Below are 21,664 nucleotides of genomic sequence, written 5' to 3'. Positions count from 1 at the left end.
TGCACCACAACCCTGGAGGAACTGGGAGACGTCCAAGAACCTCTTATGGGGTGGGGGTCCTTGGAACCCCGCTGTGTGGGGCAGGGGGGGAGGAGGCGGTCCTTGGAAAACTGCCGTGTGAATTGTGGGGCGGGGGTCAGTTCAGTGTTGGGCTGGAACTGACTAAGAGGGCCTCCTAACAAAGGCCCAACTCCCCCACTGTAGCTCTGCTCCTTCTGCTATGTGGTGTTGGTGTGAACCCCACCGTGACTGTAGTCAGTGGACCAATTGGGGAGATCTCCACTTTGTAAGTTTTTTTTTTTTTTGGGAACTGTCAGGCCTGCGTGTGTTTTGTTTGTACTGTTTATCGTTTTTTTGGACTGTAGGTCTGATGGTACTGGAAACCATAGGCACCACTCCATCTAGCCCCCTAGACTTACAAAAAGAAACTGAGACAGAGGGAAAGAAAAGGTACCCCCTCCCCGGTTTTTCAGGGAGATTAATTGGAAGAAGAAATGTTTCCTCCCCCATACTCTTCTTTCTAGGTTCCTTTTGCAGAACCTGAGAATGATCAAGAGGAGGAGGAAGCTATAGAACACTTGGCACCTGCCCCTAAAGTTTCTGAGGGGCCAGTCACTCGACGATGCCATGTGATCAACCCCGCTTCTAATGCAGCTGTTTTTCCCTTACGCGTCATAGGTCCTCTGGATGCAGATGGTCAACAGCAACTCCAATATTGGCCATTTTCTAAAAGTGATCTATACAATTGGCCCACCCAAAATGCCCCCTTTTCTGAGAAACCCCAGGATTTACTTCATTTGCTTCAAATTATTCTCTTTACTCATCAGCCCACTTGGGATGATGTTAGTCAGTTTTTACAGGTCCTTTTTACCACCGAAGAGAGAGACTGTATCTAAGAGGCAGCCCAGAAACATATCCCTGGCCCCACAGGAGCACCTATCACCGATCCTGCCCTGATCACTGCCTATTTTCCTGAGATCTGACCAACATGGGACTGCAATACATTTGAAAGTATGGATAGACTCCTTGTCTATCACCAGGCTGTTGGCAGGTCTCAAGGCAGCAGGTTACCAACCTATTAATATGGCTAAAGTTTATGATGTTAGACAGGGAGAAAGTGAAAATCTGGCAGCATATCTTGAGCGGCTTATGGAAGATTTTAGTCAATATACCCATATGATCTTGAGACCCCAGAGTCAGCTCAGATGATTATGTTTGCCTATATAAATCAAGCTGCAGCAGACATAAAGCGAAAGTTGCAGGCTCTAGACAGACTTGGTGAAAAGTCTGTTAGTGATCTAGTAGCTGCGGCAGAATAAGAGAGAAACAGAGTTGCAAAGACAGGAAAGGAAGGACAGAGAATGTGAAATTGAGTGTGAAAAGAGCAACCAGGCCAATGAAAAGAGGCCAGAGTAGTTGGACTCGCTACTATCGCATGCCAAGCATACCTGGTTCATAGACAGAAGCAGTTTCATTTGAGATGGAAAAAGGTACTCTGATGCAGCAGTCACCATGGGCACTGAGATAGTGTGGGCAGTAGCACTCCCCCAGGGAACGTCTGCACAAAGAGAAGAATTAGTGGCACTAACAAAAGCCCTACAGATGGGAAAAGGAAAGAGACTAAACATTTACACGGGCAGTCGGTATGCTTTTGCCACTGTGCATGTCCATGGAGCCATTTACCAAGAGAGGGGGCTGTTGCCAGCTGAGAGAAAGGCTATTAAAAATGAACAAGAAATTTTAAGCCTCATCTGGGCCTTATGGGAACCAGCAAATATTGCCGTTATGCACTGTCCTGGCCATCAATAGGTAAGTGATTCAATAACTTGGCCGATCAGGCAGCTAAGGAGGTGGATCTCCAGCCCAGAGCAGAAGTAGACCCAGGGCCACAAGCTTTGCCTCCTGAGCCTCAGAACTTCCAAGAAGACTTGGAGTGGATAAAGAAAATTTCCATGGCCTATAGACCCACAAACAGAGAAAGAAATAAAGACTGGTGGAAAACTGGTGAGGGGAAACTTACCTTGCCACAAAGACTGGGCAAGAGGATTCTTATGAGAATCCATCGGGTCTCTCACATGGGTACCCAAAGAATGGAGGACTTCCTCCTACACTCTGAAGTAAAAATCAGGCAAGGAAATCAACTCATTGAGGACATTGTTAAAGATTTTAAAGCCTGTCAGCTCAACAATGCCCCTAATCAACTGGTTACAAAAGAAGCTCGCCTCCATGCAGACAGGCCAGGGGTTTATTGGGAAATAGACTTCACAGAAATTAAAACTGGAAAATTTGGATATAAATATTTGCTAGTTTTTGTAGACACCTTTTCAGGATTGGTTGCAGCCTACCCAACAAAGCATGAGACCACGAACCTCATATCTAAGAAGGTCCTGGAAGAAATCCTACCTAGATATGGCTTCCCATCCACCATTTGGTAGGACAATGGACCGGCATTCGTCTCAAAAGTAAGTCATGGAATAGCCGTGGCACTGGGAATGGATTGGAAATTGCACTGTGTTTATAGACTCCAGAGTTCAGGGCAGGTTGAAAGAATGAATCAGACTCTAAAAGAGACCTTAAGTAAATTGGCCTTGGAGACTGGCCCAGACTGGGTATCGCTGCTTCCTTTTTCCCTGTTTAGAGTAAGAAATTCACCCTATCAGGTTGGCTTTACTCCTTTTGAAATAATGTATGGACACCCTCCACCCATTATCCCTAGCCTTCAGACTGAATTGCTTGCTGATTTGGATGATATTGAATTTCTGTGTAAGCTTGACTATTTACAGCTGGTGCATAAGAGGATGTGGCCCCAGCTTAGAGTATTATATGATTCTGCTTCTATTCCTACCCCCCCATTTGTTTACACCAAGGGACTGGGTGTTTGTTCAAAGGCACAACTTGAGATCTCTGGAACCACGGTGGAAGGGACTTTACATGGTGCTACTGGCTACACCTATTGCTCTTAAGGTGGATGGCATTGCTGCTTGGATCCACTGATCACACGCCAGACTAGCTTACCCCTTTGCCCTAGACAACCATAGGGAAACATGGGAAGTCTCCAAGCATCCTACCCAACAACTCTGCATACACCTCAAGAAAATAAAAATGAACTGACTGTTACTGGTATTGTTGTTTAATAGTATGGCTAAGGTCAGTTAGGGACCATACCCATTCAAGATCAAGAGCTGTTGGAGTTTAGTTTAAGGCTTGAGCCAAAGGATTGTGTCTCCGGACCATAAGTCAAGGGGGGGAATGAAGGGTTAAAGTTTTGAGGCACTGACCACTTGTTGCTTATTTCTAGCAGAGCAACATGTGGTGGTAATCCAAACACCTGGTTGGTTGTGTGCCTTTAAAGACCCTGCAAATCTTTACCTTGGGGCTCTCCTCCTAGGTGCTGCTGTGTCGGAGTGTAGGACAAGGCCCGTGCTGCAGCCTGTTTAAATAAAACCTTAAAACAACTGTAAAGTCTGAGTCTCAATGGTCTTTTTGGTGGGGTTCCTGCGACTGGGGTATAACAATGTTTCCATTTTTCTCTAGTACTCCTTGAGATTTAGACTAAGGGTTTGTGTGGCGGGGCTCCTCAGTGAATCCCTGAGGAAACCACTTGAAGCCTCCTCAGGAGAACGCCATTCAAGCCAGCCAAGCAGGAGAGTCTCTCAGACTATTTTCTCCAATAAACCACCAGAGAACCAGAAGTGGAGTCTCTGAGACTATTTTCTCCAATAAACCACCAGAGAACCAGAAGTGGAGCAGTCGCCCAGAGGGTAGAGCTCCAGCTTTGAGAGAGAAAACTGAGCAGGAAATACAATCCCGATGAGGCAGAAAAGCCTGGGAATTGCTTATGTCCAAATAACTACCAGCTGGCGGGAAGTGGAGCTGTGGTGGTGGTAGAGCCTCAGCCTTGAGCAAAGCAGCTCAGGAACACATCGGACCCTGAGTTTAAGCCCTGGGATGGCCACAAAAAATTCAAAAAGAGAAGGCCAAGTTTATGTATCAGTGCCCTACCTACTTACGTGTGTATCTATATTACCTCTCATAGTGCAAACTCTGCTTTTATTTTCTGGTTTGTTTTTCAGATATGCTAGTTGTACATACTGCATCATTCTCTTCATTTCAGGCCCATTGATTTTCTGTTCCAGGGTTCTAGGCCTGTGTCTTTATATGATGCACACTGAAGCTCTCATCAGCCTTTATTTACATTTTATTATGAGGGCAATGCAGTAACACTCACAAATCACGCAGGGGAAGAGAAGATCAGCTTTCTTAGAGGTAACTGGTATTCAGAAAATTAAATTTCAAAACATAAAATGGTAGTATACTTATGTAAAAACTACCATTAAGAAGAAAATGAAGGGGCTGGGAATATGGATTAATGAGAGAGTGCTTGCCTAGCATGCAAGAAGCCCTTGGTTCTATCCCTTAGGGACCCGTACACAGACAAAGCCAGAATATGTGCTGTGGCTCAAGTAGCAGAGTGTCTCAAGTAGAGACAGTGCCCAGGCCTTGAGTTCAACCCAACAACGGACAAAGAGATAGCTACCTAGGTAGGAGGGTAAGTAGATAGATAGAAAGAAAGAGAAAGAGAGAGAGAGAGAGAGAGAGAGAGAGAGAGAGAGAGAGAGAGAGAGAGAGAGAGAGAGAGAGAGAGAGAGAGAGAGAGAGAAGAAAGAAAGAAAGAAAGAAAGAAAGAAAGAAAGAAAGAAAGAAAGAAAGAAAGAAAGAAAGAAAGAAAGAAAGAAAGAAAGTTGATAGATGAATCTGTTTTTGACATCAGAAGGAAAGAAGGGAACACTTCCCAGTCATGAGGCTTTTTGCAGTGTGCCAGGACACCAGCATCGCCTTCACACAAACATAGAGCAGGATGACTGTCTCCGTCCCACTTCTCAGGCAGCCAAGAGCCCCAGAGTCAAGAGAGCAGAGCCAGGTTCTAACTCAGGTGCTTGGAGACAGAAAAGAAATGGCCCTGCCCCTCCCTGGATTGGGGATTTGCATTAATGATGTGAAGAATGAAGTAAGGAGAATGGACTGGCAGAGATAGAAGGGCCTTCAAACCTGACAAATGGAGTCTCAAAAACCCACTCCCTAAGACCAGAGAGCAGGGTTTTGCTACTCTGTTCCTACCCTTTCCCCCACTAAACTGGCTCTCTATTGGTAACCTAAAGATAGCTTGAGGCTCCCTTCACCTGAGGGAGGAAGGTTAATTAGTCATCGTTTGAAGAGACTGAGAAAAGCCTGACCCTGCTGTAACTATAACAAATGTTTCAGGTTTCCCCCATTGCTGGCTGTGCCTGGAATGAATGAAGTGGTTTTGCAGCTCACTTCTCTGTTGAGTGTGTACATTCTGCCTCCTAATCCTGCAGGCCTAGTTCTCTGCACCTTGCCTGGCTTTTGAAACTGTTTTCTGTCCTTCAAATACAGTGTTACACTGGATTTCTTCCTGCTAACAGAGATAGGGCTTGGATCCTGAGAACCTCTTTTGAACCCCAGATGGGTCAATAATATTTCTTTCCTTTTTCTGTAGCTCAAGAACTCCAAGAATGTTTAGAGTGCAAGTAACTTCTCATCACCAAGGGAAACATAGGAATTTCTTGAGCATGTGATGTTTCAGAACAGGAAGTCAGAATGTCCTAGACTTTCCTGCCTTGGCTGGGTTCACTCTGTGATAGAGACCTCAGCCTCCTGAGTTAGGGTGATGGTCATGAGCTACTGGTTCTCTGCTAGGGTCAGAACTGTAATGACATTGACAATACAAGTCAACTGCTTATCACAAAGGGCTTAGAGAGCATATTAAGCCTTTCAACAATGGGCCTTTCAGAACCCTGTAGGACATAAGTTTATAATGCTAGAATCTGAGAGGCTGGGCTTATGGGTGTGCTACACTTGAACCTTGAAGTCTGACTCCAATTCTGGTGTATATCAGCATTCATTTCCAAAAAATATTCTCATAAATAGTAAATAGGAAAATTACTTTGATTATCCCTCAATCTTTTTCCAGTTGTGTGTCTCAAACTGAAGCCTGGGCGCTGTCCTTTTAACCCCTCAACTCAAGGCAAACACTCTACCACTTGACCCACAGTGCCACATGATTTTTTTTGATGGTTTATTGGAGGTAACAGTCTAACAGGCTTTCCGTCCTTAGGCTGTCCTCAAACTGCGATCTTCAGATCTAAGCCTCCTGAGAAACTAGGTCTCCAGAGCCACTGGAATCTGGTGTATTGTTTTTGCCAGACCTGGGGCGTGAAATTAGGGACTGGGTACTGTTGTTGAGCTTCTTTTTCTCAAGGGTATCACTCTACACTTGAGTCAACCAGAGCTTCTGGCGTTTTCTAGTATGTGGCACTGAGGATTCAAACCCTGGCATTCATGCATGCTGAGCAAGCTCTCTACCACTCAGCCACATTCCCAGCCCCAACCTTACGATTGTATCCCTCAACTTGCCTATACACAAGAAAAGGCTTCTGAGTATAAATCATCTAAACAAATCCCTATAGGAAGTTGTCCAAAGATAAATAAGACAAAGTTCATATTGGGGACAGACTCTAACCATGTGATTACTTGACAAATGCCTCCATTTAATTATGTATCATGTTTCAACACTTAATAAAGTATTAATGAAAATGAGTCAATGTACTGAATTATTGTGTATAATTTTATAATATATGTACACAACATAATAAATATTATGTGTATAATAATACTAAATACAATAAACATTAAAATGAATGAAATAAAAATTAAATACAAAATCAATTATAATAATCATAATATGAAATAAACATACATATGTACCTATATATTATATTACACATATATACAAATATTTTCTCTATTGCAGGGCCTTAATTCAGGCCCTGGGAACTCTAGCTTGAAAATCTTTTCCTCAAGGACAGGCAGCTTAGCCTTCACCCAAGGTGCAAAAGAGTTACTTGAACAGTGAGCTCAAATCCCAGTAATGGCAGAAATACTGGCCCCATTTCCAAGACTGTGACCTAATATTTGTAACAGAAACAGTTATGTTTATTCAGTTCAATACTAAACACTGAAAAAATCAGTGTAGAATTTTGTGCAGCTATTCAGACATCATCCATCCCTTACCCCCAAAGTGCTTCTTGAGCACTACATAATTTTTGTACGTTTTTTACTGTAAAAATGTTGTACAGAGGAGTCACAGTTACATGAGCACTTTCCTATTGAACATTGTTATCTCCAGGTTTGTTTTTCCCCTACCATCCCTTCCCTCCCATCTTCACAACTAACTTCCCTGCTGAGGTCAGTGGCTTAATTATTTTTGGCTTGGCATGGGGTTGTAACTCAAGTAATGGCAACTCTGCACCTTACATCACATTGCTATGGATTCATCAAGACTCTGAGTTCAAATCCCAGGCTAGGGAAGAAAACTGGCAGAAATTCCAAACCAAGGAGCTTTATTATTTCAATTTAGTTAGTTAGTTAATTAATGAATTAATTAGTTAATTAATTTTGCCAGCCATGGGGCTTGAACTCAGGTCATGGCAACTCAGCTTCACTCTTCCTAGGCTGGGGTGCAGCCTCGGGACCCAAAGCAGATCCTGGGAAGCTAGGCCCAGAGTGCTTGCAGGAATTAAAAATAAGGAGAACAGCACAAAAACTGGGGAGCTGTAGAGGGCTCAGGGTTTTACAATTTTTTCTTTGCATGGTGACTATCCTAGGTCTGAATGACATGGTTTCAAAGTGGACCTGGCCTGCCATTGCTGATGGCTGGCAGGCAATGAGACCAACATATCAACCTAGGCCCTGGGTTTAATTCCTAATCCTTACACTTAGCAATGGCAGGAGAGCACAAGAGACTCGTTCCTATGCATAAGAATACAGATTGAAAGAGTAGTTCATGCATTTGTCTAGTCTAAAATTGGATGCAATAATCCTAGGATGCTGATTGATCTTAATTAATAGTTTATTAAGCATGAAAAGAATAATATTGTTTCAATGGAGATATAATAAATACCTAAGAGTTGGTAGGAATGTAGTATATGTCATTCAGTCATAGATAGACAGCTCTGGAACTCTAACAATATATATTTATTTGTATACCACCCTCTGCCTATCCATGTTTTGCTGTTTTGGCCAAACTTCAGGCTTGATCTCAGTGCCTGGGAACCACTTCACAGCTTCATTGGCTAGAGGTTTCTGTGCTCACACTCACTCAATCATGAATTGGGCCTGCTAGGACCTGAGTTTAGATCCCAGCACTGCCAAAAATTTAATCTTTGAGTAAGAAGCCGAGTGTGACACATGTTTTCCTTTTCTGGGAGAGTCCAGGCTCTCAGGCATGATGGAGAACACATCTACAAATATAGATGGTATGTGATATGATGTAAACAATGTAATAAATGGTATAGGTGTCATCAAAGTCAATAAAATAAATCGTAAATAAATGAATAAAAAAGAAATAAAATGAATAACCACACTAAACATGATATGGACTGAACATCTGTATGGATGTATAAATCCTACCCCACCAAACAGGGTACCTAATGAACATCTGTATGGAGGTATATATCTTATCTTTAAAATGTATATAAGGAGTATGTTTTTCATGCCTGAGGCTTGAATTCAGCCCTGCCCAATGAGAAAGCAATGGCAGGAAATCCTGATATACTGGTTTCTGGAGCAGGAAAAGTCATGGAATATGATTGATGTCGTCGAATGAGTATTTCATGCATGATGTGACTAGGAAATGATAGGCAAGACTCATGGGGCATCACTTATTTGTAAAGCAGTGTTGATTAAGCGTGACAATAATCATCACTGTCATGAAATGAATGCATCTGGAAAGATCCAAGAAACAGTAGACACACGGTAGATTGGATTCCATCACAGGTTATCATATCTCCTACTCTATACAAATGTGTACTTATTTGCGTACTACCTTCAACTTATGAATGAATGACTGCTGTGTGCCCTCCCCCCACACCCCCACCTAGGGGTCCATCTCAGGTCCTGGGAACAGCCTTACTCCTTAGTGGCTCACAGGCTGGTGTGTTCACATGGACCCATTCGTTAATGGGATCTGCTGGTCCCCGAGTTAATATCCCAGCAGTGCCAAAAGATTCATCCTGATGTCAGAAGTCAATTGTTGCACCTGTGTTCCTTTTCTGTGCAAGTCCTGGGTCTCAGATAGAATGAAGAATACATTGGCCACCCTGTGGCCATGGGAATAGGTTGTTACCATGTGAGCCCAGTTATACCTGTAATCATATACTGAAGAAAATACAATACGTCCATGAATAGCATACAAAATAGAATAACTACACTAAATGCATAATGCAGTCCACACACGGATTTGAATATATATCCCATATTTAAATGATGCATTCAGGACAATTGTGGCCTCCCTGGTGTCTGATCTCTGTTCCTGGGAACCCAACAGCTCCTTAGTGGCTCACAGTCCGGTGTGATTACGTGGACCCATTGGGCAGTTGGGCCTTCTAGGCCCAAAGTTCAAATCCCAGCACTGCCAAAATTCACCCTGATGTGAGAAGCCAGTCATTGCTCCAGTTTTCCTGTGCTGTGCAAATCCTGGGTCTCAGCTAGGATGGAAAATGCATAGGCAACTCTATACTCATAGGAATAGGTTGTCATCCAGGTCACCACAGTTATATGTCATCCTATACTGAAGAAAATACAAAATACATCAATGAATAAGACAAAAAATAAAGAGAATGACTACACAGAATGCAAGATGCTGCCCATCCATGTATGGAAATATAGAACCTCTGTTTAAATGATGAATTTATGACTGTATTGGCCCACACCAGGGCTTCATCTCAGGTCCTGGGAAAGCTTTATCTCCTTAGTGCCTCACAGGCTGGTGTGTTCACCATGGCCCATTCACAACTGGGCCTGCTAGACCATGAGTTCAAATCCCAACACTGCCAAAAGATTCATCTTGATTTGAGAAGCCAATCAATCCACCTGTTTTCCTGTCTTGTGAAAGTCCTGGGTCTCAGCGAGGATGGAGACTTCTATATAGACAATTCTATAGCCATCGAATACATTGTTATCCAAGTCAGCATAGTTATATCTATCACTATACTCAATAAAATACACAATACATCCATGAATAAGACACAAAATAAAAAGAATAACTACACTGAATGCAAGATGCATACCACATTTGTAGGTAAAGAGAGATCCTATGTTTAAAAAAGGCAGGCTTGTTATTTTGTCCAGTGCTGGGGCTTCAAATCAGGCCCTGGACCAGGCCTGACATCCTAGTCTTCAAGGATGGTGAGATTTCCCTTCTCCCAAAGTGCAACAGACCTATCCAGACCTCGGTTCAAATCCTAGCACTGACAAAGATTCATTCTGTTGTCAGAAGCCAGTCGTTGAACCTGTTTTCCTCTCCTGTGTAAGTCCCGGTCTTCCACTAGAAAGTAGAATGCATAGGCAACCATATACCTATAGGAACAGGTTGTCATCCATGTCAGCTCAGTTATACCTGTCACCATACTCAGTGAAATACACAATAACTCCATGAATTAGACACAAATTAAGGAGAAGTGCACCTAATGCAAGAAGATGTCCACACATGTATGTAAATATAGACCCTATGTTTAAATTATGAATTTATGACTATCTGGGCCTCCCTGGGACTCAATGTCAGGTCCTGGGAATGGCCTATCTCCTTCATTGCTCACAGGCTGATGTCGTAACCTTGACCCTTTCCCCAATTTGGCCTGATAGGCTCTGAGTTCAAATCCCAACACTGCCAAAAGATGAGTCCTGATGTGAGAAGCCTATCGATTCAGCTGTTTTCCTGTCCTGTGAAAGTCCTCGGTCTCAGCTTGGATGGAGAATGCATAGGAAACGCTATAGCCAGGGCAATATGTTGTCTTCCATGTAAGTTCTGTTATATCTGTTACATTATTCAGTAAAATACACAATACTTACATAAGACAGAAAATAAGGAGAAAAAGTACTCCAAAGGCAAGATCCTGTTCATACATATATGTAAATATAGATTCTATGTTTAAATTATTAATTTATGACTATGGTGGCCCTCCCTGGGGATTAATGTCAGATCCTGGGAATGACCTAACTCCGTTGTTGCTCATTGGCTGCTGTGATCACCTTGAACTATTCACCAATTGGTCCTGCTAGGCCCTGAGTTCAGATTCCAGCACTACCAACAATTGGATCATGCAGTAAGAAGCCAAGTGTGAAACTTTTGTCCTTTTCTCTGAGAGTCCTGGGTGTCAGGCATGATGGAGAACACGTGTACAAATTCAGATTACATGTGATAGGATGTCATCAATGTAATAAATGGAATGGGTGTCATCATAGTAAAATCAGTGGTATATAAATGAACAAAACAAAAAGTACAAGGAACAACCACAACAAACATGTATGGACTGAACATCCATAGATAAGTACAAATCCTGTATTACAATGTATATAAATAGTATGTTTTCCAAGGCTGGGACTTGAATTTTGGCTTAGAGTACAGGCCTGACTTTCTTATCTTCAAGTACGGTGAGCTTCCCCTTCTTCCACAGTGCTGCAGATTTATCCAGACTCTGAGTTCAAATCCAAAGCCTGGCAGAAAAAAAAGGGGGTGAATTGCAAGCAAGGGAGCCAATCTCTTTTAATTATATTTTGCTCAGCAGGGGGCTTGAGCTCAGGTTGTGGTAACTCTGCCTCAGCTTCGATCACCCTATGCTGGGGTGTGGCCACTGGACCCACAGTAGATCCTGGGATCCTAGACCCCCAGGCCTTGTGTGGCAATAATGTACAGAAAAAAATGCAGCGAGATGGCCTTTTTATGTTTTCTTCTTTTGCCCGGTGACCTTCCTGGGTCTGAATGACACTGTTGCAAAGGGTACTCAACCTTGCATTGCTGAAGGTTGTCAGACTATTGAGGAAGTCATAGGTCCACATGGCAATGTAGGCCCTGATTTCCAATCCCCGTCTTGACACCAATTAATGGCAGGAGATACTAAGAGACTCGTTCCCATCCATGGGAATACAAGGTAATATTATCAATGCCACAGTTGAATGAATTGATGGTGAATGATGCTCCTATAAAATTAGACAGGATCATTTCAAGAGACTGATTTTATTTAATATTTATGAAGCATTAAAAGAATACTGTTACTTACAGAATGCAATAATTTCAGAATATTGATTGATTTCCTTAATAGTTTGTTAAGAATGCAAACAATAACGTTAATTACATGGAGGCATTATAAATACCCAAGAATTGGTAGGAATGTAGTCTATATAACTGAATAATGTATAGACATCTTTAGCACTCTATAAAGATATATACTTATTAGTGTACTACCATCTGCACGTCAATCTGTTCTTATTTTGTCAAACGCTGGGTCTCGATCTCAGGTACTCAGAACTGCCTGTCAGCTCAATTTGCCACAGGATGGCAGGCTGACACTCACCCATTCATGAATTGGGCCTTGATGGCTGTGAGTTCAGATGCCAGCACTCCCAAAAAATGAATCATGTAGTAAGAAGCTGATGGTGACACATGTTTTCCTTTTCTGTGAAAGTCCTGGGTTTCAGGAAAGATGTGCAATATATATGCAAACCTATATCCTATGTAATCAATGTAATCACTGTTCTATGTGTCATAATAGTCAATCAAATGAGTAGTCAATACATGAATAAAACAAAAAATAAAATAAATGACTACACTGAATGCAATATGGAATCAACATATGTATATAAATATAAATCATATATTTAAAATGTGCACAAATAGGATGTTTTCTAATGGTGGGCATCGATTTTAGGCCTAAGGAACAGACTTGAATTTCTTGAATTCAAGGAGGCAAGCTTCCCCTTCCCACACAGTGCAACAGCAGGGTTTCCTACACCATGAGTTCAAATCCCAGTCCTGGCAGAAAAAAAAATGGCATCTCCATGCTATGTGATGCCCAATTCGTAGGTATTTCATTTGGCCTCCATTTAATGAATGTGATTGTTTAAATGCTTCATAAAGTATTAATTAAAATCAACCAGTGTCCTATAATGTAATTGTGTATAATTTTATCCTCAAATCATTCAAATATTGCCCATTTCATCATGACATACATCACATTCCTTTGGTAATCATATGAATAGGAATGAGTTTCATAGGATCTCCTGCCATTTGTTGGTGGCAGGACCAGGATTCAAACTGTGAGCTCCAGCTCCTACCACTTAAACCTGAGGATAGGGAACTCACAGGTCTGTCCAGGAACATCAGCAAAACCAATGATTAGCCAGGCAATGGTGACTCTCAGCAGTCCTCCTTAAAACTTACAAGGCTGTGAAAGGAGGATCACAATCAAAGTCACCCTAGGCAGGAAAGTCTTGTCCAACTTGTGCCAACAAAGCCAGAAGTAAAGCCGTGTGGCTCCAGTGGTAGAGAGCTAGCTTTGATCAAAAGCAATTCACAGATTGTCCCCAGATCCTGAGCTCAAGGTCTGGGAACAAACAAACATACACAACAATCTGTGCAGCCATCCAGCTAAAGCAGGTCACCCTCTTGTCCCCAACTGGATTGGACAGAGCTGACTCCGCCCATTCTGCCTGCATCAGAGGATTCCAGCCACACCTCCATTGTTTCATGGTTTTTTCTGACCAATGGGATACAAGAATAGTGGCCACGCCCACATTCCATGCTGCCCAGTAGCACCTTGATTCCCTCTGTTTGTTGACACCATTACCAGCAGTTGAGGAAGGTAGAGGTGGCTGAGTGGTGAGTAAGAGACTCGAGGCCTTAGAAGGATAGGCCTTCCTCAGGCCCTCCATTAGCCTGCCTGAGCCCTGGCCCCCTCCCCCTTTCTCATGGAGCAGCATTTCATACCTGGTGCTGCAGGCTCAGACCCATGGTTTCCTCAGGCAATGGTACAATGGTGTGCCAGGAGCCAGCTTGTGGCCCTGACCTGGTCCTGGCATCCCTATCCTCTGCTCAGGGCCTGAGTGTCTGTCATGCCTCTGCCATTGTTGCTTGCCCCACCTGGAACAGCTGCCAACAGCTTCTGCCAGCAACACATGTGAGTGGCTGCCACACAGCCCCGCACCTTGTGACTCCATATCCCCTCCCCTCTGACCCGGACCCATGCCTCCCCTGTGCCCCACACTCTGGCCCATGCCCTAACACAAATGTGCCCCAGGGTGGTGGTGAGTGTTGACCCGAGGATCACACCCCCATCCCTAGCGGCTAGTGTCCCAGGAAATGGGGAGATAAAGGGTTGGGTGAGGAGTGGGCGCCACAGATCTCCTGGCCTGGAGCAGTGGTAGCCACACAGCCACACATCTGCCCCCTTCCTCTCCCCGCTGGGAACCCGGTGGCTTTAGTCAGAGGTAGGGAACAGCATGTCTACACCTGCCTTCTGTTGTCTTTTTCTTTTTTTCTGGGGATGGGAGGTGTTGGATGCAGAAGATAGAAACCCTTGCTGTGTGAGCCATTGTCTTCTGTGATCGGTCAATCTTTCACCTAAAGACAGAGAGCCAGACAAATAGAGTGAGAGAGAGACAGAGAGAGAGAGATCATCTTTTTCCGTGTACAGCCTGACTGTGCTCAGGTGAATGATCAGTTGGCAATTTGCAGGTGCTGCATGGATGAGTCTTCTGTCACCAGTCTGGATGTGTGTGTGTGTGTGTGTGTGTGTGTGTGTGTGTGTGTGTGTGTGTGTGTGTGTGTGTGTGTGTGTGTGTGTGTGTAGAAGTGGTTTGTCACAAGGAGGATGAATGCTTTGGTAACTTCTACCGGCTATCTTTGGGGCATGTATGGGCTTCACAGCTGAGGTCTGGGGGCCTGGTGAGAAGCTTGAAGGGGACATAGAACTGTTAAATTACAAGAACAAGGGATCTGTGTGCAATGGAGCTGTGTACTCCCTTGGGCCTGGTTGGTGGCAGTGGGAGCTGGGGAGGACCTGGGAGTGTGGCCTGCAGGGGATGGCTTCCCAGGGGGACAGAGAGCATGGCCAACACTTAGTAAGGATATGAGTTCTGCTAGTATGGAGCACAATAGCATAGGTCAGACTCTGGGTCTTCTCATCATGATGTCTGATGGGCGACACCAACCAATCTTGAGCTGTGATCTTCAGATCTCAGCCTCCTGAGTACCCAGGATTATAGACATGAGCCTCTGGCACTGGAACTCTGGTTCTTTTTGGTATATTAAGCTTTGACCTCAAGTCCTTAGGCTTGCCAGTCAGGACTTCTACCATGCAAGTCAAGCTTTTTTGTCTTGGGCATTTCTGAGATGGAGAATTAATATATACTCAGCCTGGTCTGGATCATGGTCCTCCTCTCTGTGACAGGCATGAGCCACCAGGCCCGGTCTTCTGTAGTTGGGATGGCAGACATGTAGCGCCACGCTCAGTCATTGGTTTAGATGGATTGTCCCAAACTCAGTCCACGGCAGCCGATTCTTGACCAGAGGTGAAGCTCTGGGTTGGGCCTCAACCATTGTACTTCAATCTCCTCATGGGACAGTTGTAAGGAAACAAGGGATTAATACAGAGGGATCTCTGGAGCAGGGACAAGCACAGAGGGAGGGGCCATCTGATACTGTTCTTGGCAATTCTGTGAGCATATAATAAGAAGATACCCGGAAAGATCTCAGATGGTGTGTGTTATTAATGGTGTAACAGGTATGGGATTATGAAACAAAACATGGCTCTCTTTCTTTATTACCCTATCCCCATGAGTAACGGGATTCTTCACCTTGTTCAGTTTTGAAGCTGGGGAAACTGAGGCACAGAGAAGCCGGGTGACCTACTAATGACTCCCAGCTGACAGAAAGCTCAGCCTGACTTCTCTGCCATGCTCCCTAGGACAATGGGTGCTATTCAGTCCACTTCTTGTGGTGGGAAGTCCACTTCTTTTCAGTCATGGGGCTTGAAATTTGGGCCTGGGCATCTCCTCAAGCTCCTCAGCTCAAAGCTAGCACTCTACAACTTGAGTCACAGCACCACTTCCAGTTTTCTGGTGATTCTTTGGAGATAAAAGTCTCACAGGTGTTCCTGCCCGGGCTGGCTATAAACCATCATCTTCATATCTCAGCCTCCATTGTACTTATGATTATAGGCCTGAGCCACCGGCACCTGGCTTAAGTAAAATTCTGACCGTCTTTCTTTCTCTTTCTCTCTCAGGAACTGATTCAATGCATGCTAGAGGAGGTGGCCCAGCTTCCCCATGTGGTTGGAACCAAGGTGGCCCTCTCATTCTGGAGGTAGGCTGTGGGTAAGGAACTGTCTCACTCAGTCTGCTGTACTAGCTCCATGAGGTAAGTCCCTCTGTGCCCTGGCTACACTGTGACAGTTATCCATTGTTCATCTAGCCTTACTGGACTCAGTACTGTGTTTAATGCTCTTTTCTAGAAAAAATTTCTGGCTAAAATTATGATACATAGTTACAGAATGAAAATGTAATGCCAGCTTAAGAAAGTCATTTAGGGTTCTGGGAATGTGGCTTCATAGTATGGTGATTGCCTAGCATGCATGAAACCTTGGGTTCAATTCCTCAGTACCATAAAATTGAAAAGGAAACACTGGAAGTGGTCCTGTGCCTCAAGTGGTGGAGGGTTAGCGTTGAGGAAAAAAAAAAAAAGCTGAGGAATAATTCCCAAGCACTGAGTTTCAGCCCCAGGACTTCCAAAACAACAACAGCAACAACAACAATGAACATTTAGTTAGTTAGTAAAATAAAGAACCCATACTTGGAATATATAATTGCTCTTTCCATACTGATACCTGAAAATAGTCCCTAATTCATATACTTTACCTATGATAGGATACTGTGTTGAAAAAATGTTTTGCTCATTAGGTCACGGCAATTAATGCCAGGAATGTGCTTAGATGTCAGGTGAAGATTAATTCTGGAAATTCAAAGATTCCAGGCTTTTCAGTGGGGTCACTACTAATCACAATGAGAAGGGTAGTAAGTGAGATTTGGAAACTATTTTGGCCAGTCATCACACCAAAAAGGCAGAGGCTAATTAACAGTTGTGATAGAAGAGAAGGAATAACTCCAGATGGAATGAAAAAATGTTAGTAACTAAGGTATAGCAGAAACCATTCTAGGGAACCATTTTCGGTTATTGAAGAACTAGTTATCAACTAGGCTTATTCCTCATTGCCTTTATCATTCAAAATCTCCTAGGCTAGTTCTAAATCTCTGTGTGATAAATGTATCTCCTTCTATGCTGTTCTTTCATACCTGATCTCCTTTGCTTTCTAAAAATCTGTCTTTCTATATTTTTCTATGAACATTTCCTGATACTAAATACACCTACAAAGATGAAAGAGGATGCTAATTTAAGAGTCCCATAGCTCATGAGTCATTAATGTAACAAAATGGAAAAGGAGGACATATTTATTGCTACCTCAATTCTTCTGAAAAGCTGTCATGTCACATAATTTGGTTCAGATTTCCATTCTTTCTCATAAAAATGCAAATATGAGCCAGGAGGTGGTGGCTCATGCCTGTAATCCTAGCTACTCAGTAGGTTGAAACCAGAGGATTGTGGTTCAAATCCAGCCTGGTCAGGAAAGTCCATGAATCACTTATCTTCAATTAACCCCAGAAACCCGGAAGTGGTGCTGTAGCTAAAGTGGTAGAGTGCTCAAGTTGTGCTGAATTGCTGAGAGACCATGCTCAGGATCAATGTTCAATCCCCACAACCAACAAAAAAGTACAAATATGGCTTTAAGTTTCCCCCAAAGGAATGAAGTCAATAATAATCTTCCCAAATGATTTAGTAGTGCTCCTACTTTTGCTGAGTTATTATGGCTTCTTTGCTAAACATATTCTCTTCTTTAAAAATTGTCAAATAATAATAATATTATGAAGTTTATAATAAACTTCATCTAATATTTCTTGGTTCAAAAGTGAAGTCCATACAGTTGATGTCACTTCACTTTCTCACTGTGTTAGTTCAAAGCCAACCCAGGCAAGAGAGTCTGTTAAACTCTTATCTGTAATTAAACACCAAAAAAGACAGAAGTGGAGTTTTGGCTCAAGTAGTGGAGTACTAGCTTTGGGCCAGGTGGGAAAGAAAGACAACTGTTCAAGGACATGGCCAACTCTCTAAGTTCAAGCCCCAGAACCATCACAAACTAAACAAACAAGCAAACAAAACAAACCCTGAGTATTTCTTTGGGACTCTTCTTAAAATAGTGGTGGTCTGAGAAGAGGCTGCCTTTGCTGATCATACTCACTGGATCTTGGTTTTTTGGAATCCTTATTGCTATGGAAAACTCAGGACCAGACTAAAGGAATTGATAACTGATTCCTGCAACAAGGTAATCATCTCAGGAGTGAAACATCCATCCAAAAGACACTTTAAAACCTCCATATCTTTGCTTCTTTGCAGTAGAACACTTTTAAAACAAAATTACTTCCTTTTGTTCTATGATGGCCTTCAAATGGCATATTGTAATACTCTCAAACAGAAGTTTACAGACAAGTTTTATATGAGTAAAGGAGACACTCAAAAAAGTCAAGGACAGAGTTTCCTTCCAGCCTTGGATTCTTTTCTTGTATAGTAAAAAGGAAAGCAATACTTAACTTGAACTTTGTCATTTCTCTATGTTCAATTCCTCTCCTGGGATCAGTATCCACATCCAGTAACAGTTACTTCCAGTAACAATCTATAGTGCTGCTCCAGAAAAATAATGAATGTTTTCTGGCTTCATTGAAATAGCACAAGGACACTTTTGGACATGAGGTAACACGTGTTTCAGAGACAACTTAGTAAAGAGAAATGAAATTTAAATTGCTTATATATACATTATCCATGAGAACATTTTGTTCAAACTTCTTATGTGTGTTCTGTAAATTAAGGTGAACTTTAAATGGGAAGAAATTTCTCATATCATTTTTCGTGAGTCTATGTGCTGTGCATTAATTTCCCAAGTGTACATAAGTTAACAGTAAGAGAAACAATAGCAATTATAGGAGAAAAAGAAGTTCTGTGTTTATGTATAAGTGTTCAATACAATATAGAAGACTCTCCAAATAAGAAAACATTGAAACAATAAAGCCAAGTCTAGTATGTAGATTTATGGGAGTGAAATAGAGAAAGCATTACTCCTAAGTGGAACATGAAGCATGAGGCCACTCCCTTTCTAAATCACGCTTGCTAATCACGTAAATGTGCAAAAAGGAAAATGGAAGAATGATTGTGTTTCCAATACAAGTCAGATATGGGAGAATAGACTTAACTGGAAAAAAAGAGTCCATCTTGTGAGAACAGGTATACTAGGAATGAACCTGGTGGCTAAGATCACATTTCTGTTTCATTCCTTTTCTTATATTCTTTTGTTGTTGTTGTTGTTGTTGTTGTTCGTGGGATTATCCCTCTGAAACGCATGTCAAGGCTAGAGCTCTTCCACTTGAGCCACAGTGCCACTTCCAGTTTTCTGGCAATTATTGGAGAAAAGAGTCTCCAGGACTTTCCTACCCATGCTGGCTTTAAACTCCAATCCTCAGATCTCACAACAACTTAGTTTATGATCACATTTCTAACAGTGTACACTCAGGATATGTAATGTATATTTTCATCTATCTTTATGTGAATTCTTGAGTTAAAAATCTGGGCTACAGGTTAGACTTTACACTCACAAAAGTGTTTGAAGTTTGAAAGTTGTTACTCCTGGAAAAATAAAACCTAAGATATAAAGGAGTCTGAGAAGTTCAATTTGCATCCAGCTTGGACAGTATAGTCTTTGAGACACTACCTATAATTAACCAGCCAAAAGCTGGAATTCCAGTCACGAGCAAGATTGCTGAATAACAGTTTTAGTTTTTTGCATACATACATACAAACATACATATACACACAGAGCAGTCAGTCTAGTGGTAAAGATCATAGGAGAAGTTCAGAATTGCTAGTTTGTTTCTAGATTAAATAAACAAACTATGGCAGGGCAATGTGATACAAGCCTGGAATTCTAGCACTCAGACAGGAGATTAGAGAATGGAATTACATAACGATACCTTCCCTGGACCAGGTAGAATAATTTTGTCTCAGTGAAACAAACCAAACAACAAGAAAGGAATACACATTTGGGAGTTTGGGCTAATTTTGTCATTATGTTTTGAGAAGTCAAGATTCCTATTGAATGCAACTCATATATATCCTCACTTGTGTTTTAAATGCTCTCATCATTACAGAACATTCCTAGATGCAAAATAGCTCATGATTCCCATCCAAAAATTTGCAAAACTAAATAAGCCTCATTCTGTTGGATTCCAAATAAATGTTGAAGGATTACAAAAGCTTAAGTCTGGAGAAATAGCAAAGTTCGTCTAATGTAGGACTTTGTAGAATTGCTAAATTAGAATTTAGATTTAAAATATATTTTTTTGTTTTGTTTATAATTTCATATTCTATAGGATACTACAAAATTCTTTTTAAGTAAAGGGATTAATTGAAAATTTCACAAATGATTCTGGCATTCTATTTGCCTAGATATTCTTTCAAGAGAGTTATAATTAGAACATAGATAATAGATAATTCCCATAGTTCATGTGTACCATGCTAATGTGAATAATCTAGACAGAGTTGCCAACAAATGGATGACATTAATTTATATATTTAGAAAAACAATTTTTAAGAGTTTGGTTTAATATGGTATGAAAAGATTAATTGCCTGACTTCTTTCTTCTACCTATATGTAACACAGGAAGCCATTTCTTATTTACATGCCTCTGTATACATGGAGAAAAATGCTAGGTTTGGGGTTGGTTTTCAATTTTGTTTTTGTTTTATTGGTTCATCCTAGAGCTTGAACTCTTGGCCTGGATAGTGTCTCTGAGTCTGTTTATGCTCAAGGCTTGTGCCCTACCACTTCAACCTCAGTGCCACTTGAGTCTGACTTTTGTGGAGAAGTTTTTTGGAGATAAGATTCTAAGAAGCCTTCTTGCCTGAGTGGGCTTTGAACCATAATTTTCCTATCTTAGCATCCTGAATATCTATGATAGCCAAAAAATATAAATATAAATAATATTTGCACGTGTTCTGATCTCAAGAATACCAGTGGAGGAAAAATGATGCAGCTCAGTTTATTGTGGTGTTCTTTTCAGAACAAAGAGGGTGTCACATTAGCAGAGGTGTAGTATTTTTTCAAAATAGAGATAAGGTATTCATGATGTGAATTAAGTAATTTTAAACTGCCCCTTACAAGTTGGAAACTGTTGGGGTAGGATGACTTTATGACATAAATCTTGGGATTAATAGTCATAGAAATAATAGCTTACTCTAATAAATAATTGCTAAGTTGCCTTGCATTTCACAATTGCTTACTGCTAATTCCTGCATCTCAAGGAATTGGGGCCCTGAAATATAGGAAATGACAGATTGAGATGGGTCTTCAATTACTTTATGTTGACATGTTGCATGGGTCTTGGTGAGAAGTCTTGTCCCTGTTATCTGATGATGCAGGTAACTGGGACCTGGGATCCTAAAACCCATGGGTAATGCAGAAGAATAATATGTTTTAGACATCTTAGATAAATTTTGGCATAATCAGTAGGAATTCTTCAGAAATATGGAGAAAAACAGTTTGGGACCAGCGAGTTAAAACAATAAACAGAGCAGCAGAGTAAAATTCATTATAGATTAGAGGAAAACATTGTTTTTTTACCATGTGGATTCATAAGACAAAGAACAGTT

General features: G+C 41.8%; 1 long non-coding RNA gene across 1 annotated transcript in view; it reads left to right on the top strand.

Moving 5' to 3' along the window:
• Positions 1–13,667: 13,667 nt before the first annotated feature.
• The window catches only part of LOC138823571 (uncharacterized), a 32,035-nt gene continuing 24,038 nt past the window's right edge, over positions 13,668–21,664 (top strand). The window contains exons 1-2 of the long non-coding RNA XR_011370856.1: positions 13,668–13,735; positions 16,140–16,273. This is a non-coding gene — a long non-coding RNA (uncharacterized lncRNA). The remainder of the gene's footprint in view (positions 13,736–16,139; positions 16,274–21,664) is intronic.

This window comes from Dipodomys merriami, unplaced genomic scaffold (assembly GCF_024711535.1).
Source record: "Dipodomys merriami isolate MVZ:Mamm:240054 unplaced genomic scaffold, mDipMer1.0.p SCAF_1204, whole genome shotgun sequence".
Taxonomy (NCBI): domain Eukaryota; kingdom Metazoa; phylum Chordata; class Mammalia; order Rodentia; family Heteromyidae; genus Dipodomys; species Dipodomys merriami.
The sequence above is the reverse complement of the archived record's forward strand: the minus strand, read 5'-3'. Positions and strand labels throughout refer to the sequence as shown.